General features: G+C 45.1%; 1 pseudogene; it reads right to left on the bottom strand.

Annotated features, from left to right (window-relative positions):
- Window positions 1-11,420: 11,420 nt before the first annotated feature.
- LOC141111506 (U2 spliceosomal RNA) lies at window positions 11,421-11,525 on the bottom strand (annotated as a pseudogene).
- Window positions 11,526-12,290: the final 765 nt, after the last annotated feature.

Below are 12,290 nucleotides of genomic sequence, written 5' to 3'. Positions count from 1 at the left end.
ACAGCTGAGGAACATCTGAAGCAGACAGCGGAGGATAGTCTGTTCAGACAGAAGAGAAGACATGGAGTATAATAGGACCTATATAAAAATTTAGTATGTATAAATTTATTCCTAGAATAAACCATGGGGACCTATAAAGGGAGAATTTCCTGACAGATTTCTTCCGTAAGTTTCGGTAGAGCAAAAAAAAATAGGGACAACTTATATGGATAGACATACAAGGGCCATAACAGGGAAGTCCCCTCTCCCCCTATTGTTGGAGCTTATTAAAATTCCAATTCACATAGATGAACAGATAGATTGGCAAATGTGTCTCTAGTTCTTAGTATACCATGTGACACAAAAGCCATAAGATCACATATCCCTCTCAAAGCCTCCAGATGAGAAGTGCAGTAAAAAGGCTTAGAATTGAAGGCTTCATTGAGGCCGGGCGGTGAGGTGGTATTCAAATCCGAGATCCTCCTCAGCTCACGCTGTAGGAGAAGCTTGTTGAGGTCTCACCTTACTCGAGGTGACCCATGTAAACTGTTTGGCATGTTTCTTTGTGGATCTTGTGCTCACTGCAGATATATAAAACTATACAGAATATTCCAATGTGCGATGGGACATTCTGGAGATAAAAGCCTTGCCAACGTGTGAATCCTGATGTGTATCTTGGTTCACCAAAGATAGTCACATTTTGAGTATTATTTGATTTAAAATGCCTGCCATATTCATCTGTCATGCTGTTACCTACTGTGTTCATACATCTATATACTTGTATCATACCCCTTTTTTTATCTTTTTGCTGTTGTATCACCAGACATAACAGCTTGTTCCAAATCAGTCCCTGAAAAAGGAATTCATTATCTATACATATATTCCAAAACATGTTGGGACTTCTACATACATGCACCTTGTTTGGCCTCTCATCATGAGATCAACCGTGTGTTTCAGAACCTAGCTGATATGTAACTATTTAGCATGACTATCTATTTTGTTTTTAGGTTTACATCTTTCTGTGTATTAATTCTATTACTTTTTTTTTTACTTAATACATTTTGTATAAATTCTTTTATATACGCCTGTTACTCCTTTATCTGGTCTTTATCCTTTACCCATAAAATCCCTGGGGCACTCCCTTTTTGCGTTCTTCTCTTTTCAATTGGGATGCGAATAGGGTTTCCAGTATTATACCTATATGTGGTTCTTTCTCATATTTTCTCCCCATATTATTAAGTCCATGCCAATGGCATTATTTAATTGGATTAATATTTGGGAAACATGACGTCACTACTAATTACATGTATTAATGAGTAGATACCTCTTCTGAGGAACCTGATCAATCAATGATAAATTTAAAATGTTGAGAAAACTGCAATTGCCTATTAGTAGACACTAAAATCTTAGGTGTACAGATTATGCTTTAATGTAAATCTAGAGGTATACCTTAATGCCATATATATTGATATATCTTTTTCCTTTTTTCTTTACAATTTTTTTGTTTATATTACAGATAGTAGCATAGCTGTTGTTAAAATCTGAATATTTTGATGTGAAATATGGGTTTTTCAATATGATTTCTTGTCAAATACATTGGTTGTTTCTTTAGAGGTGGCATTTAGAAGTATGGCCAGGGCTGGTGCTACCACTAGGCAAACTAGACGACCGCCTAGGGCGCACTGCTGCCCAGGGCTCCCGGCCGCTGGTTTCCCTACTCTGTCTCTGTGCTGTGTAAGTTTTCAGTGCTGTATTATAAATAACTCTGTAATAAATGTTATAACCTCTAGTGGGTGCTGCTGGGATAAAGCGTGCACATCTAGGGGGATGCAGGGCATACCTCTGCTGACTCTTACTGAGGCAGCCACTCTGTAGTGTCATTACAGAGGCGCAGCACTAGGAGACATGTCCTGATGGAACTTAAGCAAACATCCCCTACACGCCTGTATGATCAGTGCTCTGTACTGCAACCGCATGCTTCCTCTAGCGCCGGCTTCTGTCACACTGATGCTCGGGCAGACGGGGTGGATTTAGGGGTGGATTTAAGGGTGGATTGATTGGATTTGATTAATGCTCAATGCTTGGGCAAAGGGGGTGGGTTCAGGGGTGGAGCCAAGGGGGGGCGGCAACATTAGGTTTCACCTGGGATGTCAAAAATCCTTGCACCAGCCCTGAGTATGGTATATGTATATATATATATAATATATATATATATATATATATATATATATATATATATATACATACATATATATATAATATATATATATATATATATATATATATATATATATATACATACATATATATATATATATATATATATATATATATATATATATATATATATATATATATTTTTTTTTTTTTTTTTTTTTTTCACTGTTAAAAGTTTTGAAGGTTTAGAAAATAATAGATAGGGCAGATGGAGCATATTGGGGAAAAAAGGGGGGGGTAAGGTTTGATTGCAGAAGTAGATGTAGCTAGAAATTTGGAAACATTTTCTGGCCAGAAGTGGCGGTTAAGAAAGGAAAAGTGAAGTAACTTAAAGGGGTTGTAAACCTTTGTGGTTTTTCACCTCAATGCATTCTATGCATTGAGGTGAAAAACCTCTTGCAGTGCAGCAGCCCCCCAGTGCCCCCGTTTTACTTACCTGAACCCTCTTTTTCTCTCGCCGGGGATGAGCACACCGTCTGTAGCCGGTGTCTTGTGTCCTGATTGGCTAGATTTATAGCAGCGCAGCCATTGGCTCCCTGTTGCTGTCAACCAAATCGAATGACACGGGAGCTGGGGGCGGGGCCGAGTAATACATTCAGCGGCTATGGATGCCGAATGCTGGACTGATGCGCTTCCCCGAGGGGGTTATCTGATGCGGGGAGGAGCCGCCAGGGGACCCCAGAAGAGCAGGTTCGGAAAACGAGCTGCACAGTGGAGGTAAGTATGATAGGTTTGTTATTTTAAATGAAAAAACTAACCCTTACAATCACTTTAAGGTGTTTGTTAAGGCACAAGTAGAAATCACTGCCAGCCCATCTGTTATTATACTCAGGCATACCACACTGTATACAGTGGGGCAAAAAAGTATTTAGTCAGCCACCAATTGTGCAAGTTCTCCCATTTAAAAAGATGAGAGAGGCCTGTAATTGTCATCATAGGTATACCTCAACTACGAGAGACAAAATGTGGAAACAAATGCAGACAATCACATTGTCTGATTTTTGAAAGAATTTATTTGCAAATTATGGTGGAAAATAAGTATTTGGTCACCTACAAACAATCAAGATTTTTGGCTCTCACAGACCTGTATCTTCTTCTTTAAGAGGCTCCTCTGTCCTCCAGTCATTACCTGTATTAATGGCACCTGTTTGAACTTGTTATCAATATAAAAGACACCTGTCCAAAACCTCAAACAGTCACACTCCAAACTCCACTATGGTGAAGACCAAAGAGCTGTCGAAGGACACCAGAAACAAAATTGTAGACCTGCACCAGGCTGGGAAGACTGAATCTGCAATAGGCAAGCAGCTTGGTGTGAAGAAATCAACTGTGGGAGCAATAATTAGAAAGTGGAAGACATACAAGACCACTGATAATCTCCCTCGATCTGGGGCTCCACCCAAGATTTCACCCTGTAGGGTCAAAATGATCACAAGAACGGTGAGCAAAAATCCCAGAACCACACGGGGAGACCTAGTTAATGACCTGCAGTGAGCTGGGACCAATGTAACAAAGGCTACCATCAGTAACACGCTACGCCGTCAGGGACTCAGATCTTGCAGTGCCAGACGTGTCCCTCTGCTTAAGCCAGTACATGTTCGGGCCCGTCTGAGGTTTGCTAGAGAGCATTTGGATGATGCATAAGAGGATTGGGAGAATGTCATATGGTCAGATGAAACCAAAGTAGAACTGTTTGGTAGAAACACAACTCGTCGTGTTTGGAGGAGAGAGAATGCTGAGTTGCAACCAAAGAACACCATACCTATTGTGAAGGATGGGGGTGGCAACATCATGCTTTGGGACTGTTTCTCTGCAAAGGGAACAGGACGAATGATCCGTGTACAAAGAAAGAATGAATGGGGCCATGTATCGTGATATTTTGAGTGCAAACCTCCTCCCATCAGCAAGGGCATTGAGGATGAAACGTGGCTGGGTCTTTCAGCATGACAATGATCCCAAAAACACCGCCCGGGCAACGAAGGAGTAGCTGCGTAAGAAGCATTTCAAGGTCCTGGAGTGGCCTAGCCAGTCTCCAGATCTCAACCCCATGGAAAACCTTTGGAGGGAGTTGAAAGTCTGTGTTGCCCAGCGACAGCCCCAAAACATCACTGCTCTAGAGGAGATCTGCATGGAGGAATGGGCCAACATACCAGCAACAGTGTGTGACAACCTTGTGAAGACTTACAGAAAATGTTTGACCTCTGTCATTGCCAACAAAGGATATATAACAAAGTATTGAGATGAACTTTTAATATTGACAAAATACTTTTTTCCACCATAATTTGCAAATAAATTCTTTCAAAAATCAGACAATGTGATTGTCTGGATTTGTTTCCACATTTTGTCTCTCATAGTTGAGATATACCTATGATGACAATTACAGGCCTCTCTCATCTTTTTAAGTGGGAGAACTTGCACAATTGGTGGCTGACTAAATACTTTTTTGCCCCACTGTATGTCTTTTCTAAAAACGAGGCTTGTAAATACCTATTTAGAGCGATCTTCAGGCCGGTCACGTGACTCGCGGTCGTTTTTCAGCTCCGATACATGGCTTCTGCAGGAGAGGACATCAGCCGGGGAGATCACGTGGCCACTTAGCCCCTCTGTAGAAGCCCTGTCTCGGAGCTGTAAAGCGGCCGCGAGGCACATGACCGGCCTGAAGAAAGCTCCAAATAGGTATTTACAAGCCTCGTTTTTAGAAAAAAAGACATGTACAGTGTGGTATGCCTGAGGATCATAGAGGGACTGGTAGTAACCATTATAAGTTTTTGATTTTTACTAATAGCGGGGGGGGACAGAGACACACAACACAAAGCTGACAGGCAGGGAGGAGGGGGTGAGGGGGAGAGAGGAAAGCTGAGAGCAGGGCTGCACATAATAGAGGGATGTAATCTCTGACCACAGTGGTTAGGGCTCAGTAGCCTCAGTGCCCTGATAATCGTGGTCAGTGCAGAGAGGGGGATACAGGAAGTGGCAGGTTCAGACAGGTTTTTTACAGTTTAGAGAGGGGCAGATTACACAGCACAAGCACTGTGCTGTGTAATCTGCTTTAGGGGACCAGGATATCTATTTTTTTGGGGGGGTTTAACAAACATTTAATGCTCACATTGTGTAATTTATGTATTCATTTAATATTGAAGAACAAAATATACCTTTCAATAATATGGATTTGTCATATATATAAAAGGAGAAGGTGTTTTAAGGGAAAATATATGAGAATGTTTTGAATAAGTGAAGTAAATGGATGGCCAATGAATGAAGGAATGAGGTGTTTCATTGTATCAAGGGAAATTTGGGTTATGTTTAGTGGATGCACAAAATATACCATTTAAAGTGGATGTAAACCCACTCCCATCTTTTTTTAAGTACTGCCATGGGCGTGATCTATAAGGATATACAAGCCTCCTGCATGTATCCTTACCTTTCAAATGTCTCCCCTCTGTCTGTTTGCAGCCCCCAAAAACGCTGGATTCAGTGGGCGGGTCCGTTGTACGGCGCTCGGTGGGTGGAGTCATGACATCACCAGACTCCCCGCCCACCTCTACACTCGCGCCTGGCCGAAGTGAAAAGTGCGTGCACAGGGGAAGAGGAGCACGCTCATGGCTCCTGTCACTGTCCAGTGACAGTCTGGGATGATCGGTGCGGCGGGGACAGCTGTGAGCACGGATCCCCCTGAGGAGGCAGAGAAGGAGAAGCAGCTGATCAAATGCCATGCAGGGAGATCGGTGCTCACGGCTGTCCCTCCGCTGCACTGATCACCCCCGACTGTCCCTTGTGTCCTCCTCCTCCAGGGTCTGATGTGTTCTCTCCACCACCACCACCACCCCTTCTTCTCTGGCCCCCCTCCTGTCCTTATCCGCCCGCTGTGTCTTCCGCCTCCACCCCCCCTCATCCCCCGCAGCCGACTCCCCTCCATTTCAGTGGGCTCTGTCAGGATGGAGAGCGGAGGAAAGGACAGAAATGTAATCTACGGGGGGGAGTTGCTGCTGGACACAGCTTTATACAGTATAATATATATATATATATATATATATATATATATATATATATATATATATATATATATATATATATATATATATATATATATATATATATATATATACCCTGTTTCCCCGAAAATAAGACCTAGCGTGATTGTCAGTGATGGCTGCAATATAAGCCCTACCCCCCAAATAAGCCCTAGTTAAAGTCCTTGTAGGTCTTATTTTCAGGGTAGGGCTTATTTTCGGGGAAACAGGATAGGGCTTATTTGGGGGGGTAGGGCTTATATTGCAGCCATCACCGACAATCACGCTAGGTCTTATTTTCGGGGAAACAGGGTACATATATATATATATATGTAATATAGCTGTGTCCAGCAGCAAACCCCCCCCCCCCATCAGACCAGTGGAATGTCTGCAGCCAGGGCTGAGATTATGTGGAACAGCCAATCCTGGCAGAGCAGCAGAAGAAATGAGTGGGAGGGAATTATAAAATACTGCCTGTGTCTTACTTAGGCTGGTGTACGAGATATGTAAATCACCTGTCACTCACAGCAAGGGGGCATATTTGACATAGTTTTTCTCATTTTGTCAAGAATTTTCTCACTGAACAATAAAAGAGGATTGCTCAGAGATGGATTAACTCTGTGTGGCAAGACTGGGCTCAAATGATAGGAAATCTTATACTCTACAATATGACATAAAAAAAAAATGTTTTTGGGTTTACATCCACTTTAATCATTGAAATACCTAAGGCAAGGTTACTTGTGTGTGTGTGTGTGTGTGCCTTAAATATATACAATAATGTGTATATCATGAAATGTATTGTGTCTCTCTCATGATTAAGCAATCATGACAAAAAGAAAGTTCTGCAAGTGTTACATGCATGCCCTTGAAGAAGATGCATAGGTGTGCACAGCCTATTTAATTAAGGTGTGCACTCCGAAGCTCAAAGAAACCTGCGTTTCTCTGCAGCCTCAGCTGCATGAGGCAGTGAATGAATGGAAAGTGCTTTGTGCTGAGTGGCTTCCTGTTCATTCACAAACTGATGCATAGTAAACACAGTTTACTATGCTTCAGTTATAAATGGACACAGTGAGCGAGTTTGTTCACTGTGTTCACTGTGTTCATTTAGAAAAGGGACTATTTACTAAACCCTTCCCCTGCACTCAATCCTGAAAATCCCCTGCAGCAGCCAGCAGCACTGCAGGGCGGGAGGGCCAACAAAGGGGGGAGCCTGGGAAGTAGGGGGAATCGGCAATGCAAATAGTGATTAGGGTGTGCCCAGGCACACCTGGCACACCCCCTGTGCACGCCTATGAGAAGATGCTAACTTTTTTTGGTGGGAAAGTTTGTTTGAATACAGTCTTATGTAGCCAAGGGTTTGCTACTATAGTTATTATAGTTGAACAGTTTGTTGTTGTTTCAAATGAGTTTGGCTCCCTCTAGTGGCTGCTGGGCTCTGTTAGGATTTTTTCCTTATTCCTTGAGAAGGAATGCAGCAAAGTATTGTGGGAGATGTAGTTTGGAGGAGGAAGTGACTCTGTTAGCTGGATCAGCCCTGAATTACAAGAGAGACAATGCAAAGCATGCAGCACTGCCTGATAAAAGGACCAGCGTGGCCTGCTTTCAGCCTCTCTGGACGCCATTCAACACCTGCCAGCAGGAGGTCTATATGTGACCAGGAGTGAGAGACTGCGGCCTATACAGCAGAGAGCCGGATCGCCTGCCTCTGAGGGATCTCGGAGTACAGCCTTGCTATCCTAGCAAGCAGACCGGTCTGTGCTTCAGAGCAACTGGAAGCCCCAGCACTTCAGCCCATCGAGAATTGCAGCACGGCGCCATCTTCACCAGACGGAGACACCAGGAGGGGATACCGGACAGAACCTCACAGCCATTGGACTCCATTTTGGTGAAAGGGCACCTGCCCATTACAGTAGAGAGTACAGTATTGCTGAGTGAGTTCTTTCTACAGACTGCTGGTGAGACTTGTAGTTCCACGGAGGTGAATCTACTTCTTCACAGGCATCATACAGCTGGACTTTGGGGCCTTGTCTTTTTCCCCTGCACTGTAAGGTCAGTACTCTATTGCACTCACATGTAAGGAGGAATCTACTAGTGGTGATATTTCTTCAGTTAAGCAGTCATCAGCATATCTTTTGTTCTACAGTCATTTCTTTTCCTTTGTCTTTGTGGATTACAAATACTGCAGTTTAAACATCAGGCTAGCTGAAGATATCCGGAGTCGAAAGAACTTTCATCTTCCTCTTTTACCAAGCATTGCTGCTCTACTTATAAGTTGTACTCTGAATTATAGACTAGGGGGAGCCATTGAGTATATGTTGGACTTTACACTGTGTTCTCGAATGAAAAGAATATATACTGTATTTTAGTCTGTGTGTTGAGGCCTCAGTGGGAAGGTATTTAATATATGTTTTGAAGATATTGAGTACTTATCCCTCTGTGCACCTGTTCACATATACTCCTTAAAGCGATTAAAAGGTTAAAAGTTCTGTGTATGTGCATTAAGTGATAACAATTGTCAATTATAATTTGTGTTTATTCATGCTCTTCATTGTGTTCCATTAATTATTTTGGTAAACTTTTCTGAGTGGTTCAGTGATATTGTGTTAGTTTCTCATTGCTAACGTGAAACCTGAAACATGACTTGGAGGTAGATTGTACCTATGTCCTTCTAGAATGGAAAGAGAGTATTCCGGCGGAGTTCCAAAAGAAGGTTATGAGCCTAGCCGAAGGCCTGGATGGCCATGTGATCCCAGTACAGTTGCCGGAGGAGACTGGACAATAGGTACAATCTTCCTCCAAGTCATGTTTCAGGTCCAAGAGGTAGAACCCCTGTTCTGGAACAGCCTTTCTCATCAACTGCCGTACCTCTCTATCAAACCACCGGACTCCTGGTAGCCTCAGAACCGTAGTTTGTTCCAAGCAACTCCCATACTCCTGGCTCCACTCTGTGGCCGTGGCCATGACTTCTTCCACCCTGGACGCATCGACTGATCTGCTTGGGTACCCCAGATGGGATATCTCGGTGGGGCCTCCAAATGTAGCAGTACCCGTGAGGGCTGCTGAGACTGGTGAGAAGTCTCCTGGGTCACCACAAGGGAGCCCCGTTGCAGGCAGTCCAATGGCCGGTAGTCTAAATGCAACCGGTCCAGCAGCAGGAAGCCCAATGGCGGGGATGCCTCCTGCCTCATTCTATCTAGACATGAGTCGCCTAGTTGACAGTCTGATACAGAGTCACAACAAGTCCGCCAGTCAGGGATATCTGAGGTTACCGACCTTCTCAGGCCATGTCCCCAGACCAGATGGGGAAGAAGAATTTGGTAGCTGGATGGATCAGGCTATGCAAGCCATAGAGGAGTGGAATGTGTCGGGAACAGTGGAAAGACAGGGCATCAGCGAGAATCTCTGCAGTCCAGCAGCAGATGTCATCAGAAGCTTAAAGAGGGGGAAACCGGATTGTGAGGCTATGAACTATATCGAGACTCTCTATGCAGTTTATGAAAGGGTGGAGAAGCTACCTGATCTGATGTACAAGTTTGAGCATACCCACCAGTGGAGGCGAGAGAAGTTGTCTGAATATATCGCCCGGGTGGATCAAATCCTGCACCAGATCATCTTAAAAAAGGTATCGGGAGGCAGACAGAGTCCGATTGGATCGGATCCTACAAGGAGCTAGGTCAAACCATCCTATTGTGCTCCGATTGCTCCTGAAGGGTACCCGAGAAGCCCCTTCTTACCCCAAGCTGATGGGGTTGGTGAGAGAAGAGGAGGCTCTATTGGACGAAAAGAATCAGGAGGCTCGACTCGCGGTAAAAACACCCCAGAATAGTGAGAAGATAGTCGCACAATCAGTTCAGGTGGATGCTAGCGTGGTGGAGAGCGATGAAGAGTCTGAGTGGGGGGAGCGCACTAAGACCTCTGTAGTGCAATCCACCCCAAAAGTTACTCCCGTCAAGTCATCAGAAAGTGGAGCTCAAGTTCAAGAACAGGTACAAGAAGCTTTGTTACATGTGATGGAAGCTCAGGCCAAAGTTCAGGCTGAGCAGACGGGCATTCGGAAGTGCTACAAGCGTGGTGATCCAAGACACTTCAAAGCCCAGTTTCCACAAAGGGAAGTGAATGCTGAACTGTTTTTTTTTTTTGAAAGCCCATGGTGTGCAAACACACCCAAAAACTTCACACGGTGCCAAAAAAATGTGCACGCAAATAAAGAGTGAAACACAAAAAAGTGCAACGGGTCCACAAGCCCTCTAAAATCAGAGGGCCTTGCCCTGAATCCCCCGGGGCATTAGGTTCCAGATGGGGACAAGGGCACTTACACTTGCTCCATCTAGGCGAGACCAGATGGACCCCGTTCTCTGGAGGGCCTGCCGAAACAGACCCACCCAAGTACTAGGTGGGGCTCCCCCGAAGGGAGACCCCATGAGAGAGGGCAAACCAAGCCAAAAGGCCATGTCCACCCCTTCCCAAGACTTTCACGGCAGGCCCGAGGACCTGCAACCCTACTCATCACACAGTGCAACAAACCGTGTACAACACAAAAATACAAAAAATGACAAACACAGGCAATAAATAAAATAAAGTGGGGAAGGAATAAGTGGAGAGGAGATTTCAAAAGGTGGCCATTGTGTGAAACAATGACCAGGCCCTCCTGCCAGGAATAAAACATTCCTCTGGTCCCAGCCAAAAGGCCCGGCCCAAGAGGCAGGTGTTAAAAAAGCATGTTCTATGGTGCAGTGACCGTGGTGCCAAACATCAACAGTGACCCTCACTCACTGTGATCTTATGGCACCCCTGGACTGCCACTCCAGGCGCACATACTCCATAGGCTTTCAGGACCAACCCTGACCAACGACCCAGACCACAGCAGCCCCCACTCCAGGCAGAAAGGCATAAAGTTCAGGGAGCTTGGTGAGAGCCCTTTACCATCAAGCCCCACCGTTGCTACCATCACTTCCTCCTAATTACATTTGGGGAATACTAACCACCCCTCCCCCCGCTTTTTCTCTCCCGAAAAACTGTCCATAGCTAGAGCTACCACCATCTAGGCCAGAAGGCCAGGCACCCGACCCTCCGGCCAGACCCAGATGCAGCACCCATCCTCACCAGGAGCATCCTTCCAGATGGCTCAGACTCAACCATAGGCTGGCCCCCATTATCTGTCGGGCAGCTCGGTGTAGTCCCTGGTGAAACCGTCCTTCCAGGCATTATAACACCATTGGATTTGCTGTCTCTCCCCTACGAGGGTAGCACAGTGCCTCCTCTGGAAACTGATAAGAACAGATAATACACTTGATCTTTGCCAAAAGGCAGAGAAGCTTTGTTACATGTGATGGAAGCCCAGGCCAAAGCTCAGGCTGAGCGGACGGGCATTCGGAAGTGCTACAAGTGTGGTGATCCAAGACACTTCAAAGCCCAGTGTCCACAAAGGGAAGTGAATGCTGAACTGTTGGAGGAGTTGGTGAAGCTATTACAGAAATTCCTGAAAGACCAGGAAACTCCAGGGGGTCTCAGTGAGGGAGCCAACTGAGAACCCCCTTGAGAAACAGAGCTCCAGGAAACAAAGGAAGAGAAGGGCAAGAACAAGGCCGCAGAAGGAAAGAGTGGCCCGATCACTCTGGTCATCCCCACAGTCAAGTAACCCGGCACCAGGGTCAGGGAGCCAGGCGCAGAGGGTCAATTCTTTACCATCACCTAGGGCCACAGTCAGGTCCTATCAGAACACCCCTAAGAAAGTTTGTCAGTCTGACCCAAACAAAAGCAGTCTGGCGATACCACCTAGGGTCACTGTTAGGTCCCCACTGAGTGCATTAAAGGAAAGGAACTGTAATCTTAACTGCATTCAGGATACTGCTGCCAGTTTCTCGGAAAAGTTAGTGGGGCCATCCCCGATTGTGCCTGTGCAAATAGAAGGCATCTATACCAAAGCTTTACTAGACACAGGGGCCCAGGTCACGTTATTATACCGGGATTTCTATCACAAACACCTGAGCTACATTCCCTTACGCAAGCTGGAAGAACTCGAGATCTGGGGAATTGGAACTGCCAGATGCCCATACGATGGCTACATCCCTATCCAGATATCCT

Source organism: Aquarana catesbeiana, linkage group LG10, assembly GCF_042186555.1.
Source record: "Aquarana catesbeiana isolate 2022-GZ linkage group LG10, ASM4218655v1, whole genome shotgun sequence".
NCBI classification, from domain to species: Eukaryota; Metazoa; Chordata; class Amphibia; order Anura; family Ranidae; genus Aquarana; species Aquarana catesbeiana.
Note: the sequence above shows the minus strand (reverse complement) of the source record. Positions and strands in the feature narration are given on the sequence as shown.